Source organism: Lates calcarifer, unplaced genomic scaffold (genome assembly GCF_001640805.2).
Source record: "Lates calcarifer isolate ASB-BC8 unplaced genomic scaffold, TLL_Latcal_v3 _unitig_5078_quiver_3192, whole genome shotgun sequence".
NCBI classification, from domain to species: Eukaryota; Metazoa; Chordata; class Actinopteri; family Centropomidae; genus Lates; species Lates calcarifer.
In genome coordinates, this window is record NW_026117281.1 from 16,402 (window position 1) to 21,057 (window position 4,656).

Consider the following 4,656-nt stretch of genomic DNA (forward strand, 5'->3'; position numbering starts at 1 on the left):
ACTATCACCTCAAAACCAGTTATCATGTGTTCAAAACCAAACAATGTGTTCAGATTATACACAGCAAGTAAAACTATGTTCACCACAGAACATTCATTAGACACTACATCAAATAATTTAGGACACAGCACCCAGGGCATGTAGTTAACAGAAAATGTTTATTGTAAATGCATTTAGCAAAAAATTATAGTCTACAATCTACATTCAGCACTTTCATAAAAAAACCTAAATGAAAAGCACATTACTGCACAATCAAAGTGACTAAGATTCATACTCTAACATCATGTCTGTGTCCAGGGTCCAGCCAGAGGACTTCATCCACGTCACAGGCAATATTTTCCCTTGCCAGGCCACAGGGGAAAAAACCGTCCGGTGTGCCGAACCCAGCTTTGACTAGACTCCACAGTGACAGTGGAGAAGCCCCAAGTTACTTACTGGCTGCACAGAGGGTGACATAGCCACCACACAGGCCAGGGACTAGTGTATTTACAGTATATTCACTCCAGATTTATGGACATTACAGTATAGTTTACAGTACTGTGAACATAGCAACTGCAACTACTAGCCTACAGTAACAGTAAGCCTATGAGCATTGAATTGTACTGGAAGCATCAGTGCTGAAAGTAAGGCTACACTTACTTTCACACGTTTGACTCTTACAGAGTTGCACTCAAACAGTCCTCTGTACACTTGCTTCATGCTAAGTCTGTTGCATTGGAGGACACGGTCAATAGCTGACAGAGACACACTGTTGATTCCATCAAAGTTAACATTGTCTTCAATCACTCTCTGCCGGATTTCACGGAGTCGGATGGCATTATTTTGAAAGACCATGTCAACAATGAGTGCTTCTTCTTGTTGGGAGAAAAGAGGAGTCCCTCCACCCTCATTTTGGTCGTCTTTCAATTCTACAAAGGGAAAATGCACATATAAACCTATACAGCCAGTAAAATAGTATTGTAATGAACATTACAGTACTTACAGTAATGGCAATCGCAGTCTAGGACGCCATCGTAAATGGACCAATCGCGTGTCTCCACCGTAGACGCTCAATCCTGGCTCCATATGCAAATTGCAAATGTAACTATTAGAAAAATAACAGGTGGGCACAGTGACAGCTAGTTTGGAGACAACAACCGAGTTTATTCATTTGCATTGAAACAGTTTCCTAATTTCCTTTGCTTTCCTTGGCTAGCAGCATTTTAGCCGGACAAGACTTCAGCCTGACAGGTAAAGTTATCTACCGCAACTTCATTCATTCAAACTCCGTTCATTTTTTCGCTGTTTCATTTAATTCGATTCAATCAAATCGATTTAGGAAGGGGGGCATATGTAACATGGCCCCTATTCCAGACATTCCAAGGATTAAAATAATGTAAGTAAACTATAAGAGTATATTACATCATTATATAATAAGAGTTCCATAGGGCTACCAAAGAGGCCCGTCTGTACTGGGACAAAAAGATGGCCTTCCACAGGCCTCTGCAGGAGCTGAACCAGGCCACTGCCCTGGCCCACACAGAGAAGCTCCTGCAAGTGGAAGGTAACCAGCACCTTCCCGTCAGCTGTGCCAGGGAAAGCTGGTGGTGCCATTTGGCCAGTACCAGAATGAGCCGTTTCACTCATTGGGGGCAAATGATGTGGGCTACATGAAGTTGTAAGCATATTATATTTAACAGCCTGTATTGTTCTTGTTATTCATCTTTATTCACTATCACAGTTGCACTGACATTAACCATGACAGTACTACATTGATGTTTATGATTCCAGCCTGCTGACAAACACAGGGCAGAGGTCAGTAGTTCACATCCAAAGAGGGAGATCAGAGAGCAGCCTGCAGCCACAGCCTGACCTGTGGAGAGGACAGAGCAGCCAAAGAAACTTTAAATAGTCTTTATTTTCATGTACACTCAGGTTCAAACTGTAGATAGTTTTTACTTTTATTACTTTTCATTCTTAAACATGTTCAATGATACTTTGTCTGTGCTGTAATTCTCTGTGTTTCCCCACCTCATACACTTGTTCAATAAAGTTGTCAGTGCTACATGAACAGTAAGTTGTGGAACATCAATTCATAGGGACACAGAGTGCCAGATTACTTGCATGCAAGGACATTTACCTTCATTTATAGCTTTCATCTATTATTGAACATCACAGATCATCAAGTGTCAAAGTGACTGATCCTGGCTTAATGTGCAGTCTCTTGCTGCCATCTAGTGGCCGTGGCATGAAAACATTTCAACTTCCTCCTCTCACAAATGACTGCTCTGAAGACATCAGCAAGATATGACTGCCAGTGCTTTGCATAGGTCATGTAAACAAGATGTTTTCTTTATCATTTATGCAGAGTATTATTATTGCCCTTGAATATTTAAACAATGTTGAATGACAGTAGCACAGTTATAATCATGATTACTGTAACAGTAAAAAAACACAATCCAAACTATGTTTTTATTTTTTAAATTCTCTTTCCACTGTCCTCATTTCCACCCCTCCTTTTCCCCTCATCCATGCCATCAGCATCCATTCGCTTTAAAGACAAAGAGAATAATAATTGTGTGACCATGTGAGCTGACAACAATGTCCTGTTTGGCTTCAGCAGCCTCATCCATCGCATCAAGCAGTCCCTTCAGCAGCTCCCACCTTCATCTCTCCCTCACAGGGAGTCTGAAGACCTCCATGCTGGGGCCTGGACCCCCTACATTGGTCTTCTCCTGGCCAGAAGGCCAGCAATGGTCCTGGCCAAGGGCTTGTTATTCTGTTTAAAAACAAAGGATAACAGAAGTTTGTTTGAATTTAGTTGTAAGCAGATGCACATCTCTGAGGGGTCCTAATGCAAGGATCAATGATGTTTTTGTTAGTGTATATGTATCAGAATAAAATGCTGTATTAGGGCATCTGCCACCCACTCCCAAGTCCATAACACTTTCAGTTCCCCAGATATAGGCCAAAATGTCCCTCCAATTGGTGTTTGGTGATCATCGTTTCTTGCCTGTCTCAGACTAGATAATTTCTCTCTACCGACATTACATCTCTGACTCTATCACCAATTTAATCTGCACATTCACAGTAACAGTAGTTATTAAATCACCCACAACTCTCCGCTTCTGTGCGCTACTTTATCGCTATCACGCTATCTTCTGCTACTGATTTAGCTGAACTCTCGGCCATGGCCTCTCGCTCTCCTTCTCCCTCTCCTGCCTTCTTTTGCTCTGCGTGTCAGATGTTCAGTTACTCCTCTGCCTCGTTTAATGATAATGGTATGTGTAATAAATGTAGTCTGTTTTCTGTACTCGAGGTGAGGCTTAGTGAATTAGAGTCCCGGCTCCGCACCATGGAATCTAATTCAGCAGCTAGTGCTAAACAGCCTGTAGCCCTGTAGCCGGTGCGGAGCAGCCTAGCATAGCTCCTGTTAGCATTCCCCGGCAGTTCCCGAGCAGCCGGAAAGCAGGCTAGCTGGGTGACCCGTTCGTAAGGACAGACGTAGTCGTAAGCAGAAGTCCACTGCCGACCACCACCCAGTTCACGTTTCAAACAGATACTCCCCGCTCAGCGACACACCTGCTAAGGAGCCAACTCTGGTGATTGGCGACTCCATTTTGCGGAACGTGAAGATAGCGACTCCAGCGACCATAGTTAAATTTATTCCCGGGCCAGAGCGGGCGACATTGAGTCTTATTTAAAGCTGCTGACTAAGGATAAGCGTAGATACAATAAAATTGTTATTCCCGTCGGCGCTAATGACACCCGACTACGCCAGTCAGAGGTCACTAAAATTAATATTGATTTGGTGTGTACATTTGCAAAGACCATGTCGGACACCGTAGTTTTCTCTGGTCCCCTGCCCAATCTCTCCAGTGATGACATGTACAGCCGCATGTCTTCACTCAACCACTGGCTGTCGAGGTGGTGTGAAGAAAACGATGTGGGCTTTGTAGACCATTGGAAGAGTTTCTGGGGGAGACCTGGTCTGGTTAGGAGACACGGCATTCATCCCACTTTTGATGGAGCATCTCTCATATCTACAAATCTGACAGAGTTTATTAGGAAGCCAAAGCCCTGACAATCCAGAGTTCAGGCCAGGAGACAGAGCTGCAGTCTGACACGCTTCTCTGAGCCTCCTTTAGAGCAGTCACCCCCCCATTACCCTATAGAGACTGTGTCTGCCCCCGACCATTTAAATTAACTAAATCAAAGATCAACAAAAGAGGAGTTAGTCACAATAATCTAATAAAAATCAGCACATCCACCTCAAATGTTCAGCAAAATAAAATAATTAAATGTGGATTACTCAATATCAGATCTCTCTCATCCAAAGCTGTACTAGTTAATGATCTGATATCAGATCACCATCTTGATCTATTCTGTCTGACTGAAACCTGGCTGTGTCAGGATGAGAATGTGAGTCATTCCTAGTATTCGGTGCCATTTCAGCTTTGTAACTTCAAAAATATATACATTTTTTATATATATAATTTTTTACATGTTTTTATCATTTCATCTGAAGGATGGCCTTTTAAACTATGAAAAAAATATATTGGTCGAGCTCATGATATTATGGTGTAATAACTTTGACCAGATGTGGCCAAATGTCCACCCTGTTACTGGACATTCTCATTTCTATTCATAGTGCTGGGAATGCACAGTTATTCTGAT

General features: G+C 42.6%; 1 long non-coding RNA gene across 1 annotated transcript; it reads right to left on the minus strand.

Moving 5' to 3' along the window:
• Positions 1-1,685: 1,685 nt before the first annotated feature.
• LOC108873519 (uncharacterized) lies at positions 1,686-2,760 on the minus strand. The gene is made up of 2 exons (XR_001959499.2): positions 2,644-2,760; positions 1,686-1,852 (listed from the first exon to the last, which is right to left on the minus strand). It is a non-coding gene; the product is annotated as an uncharacterized LOC108873519 (long non-coding RNA).
• Between the last annotated feature and the right edge of the window lie 1,896 nt (positions 2,761-4,656).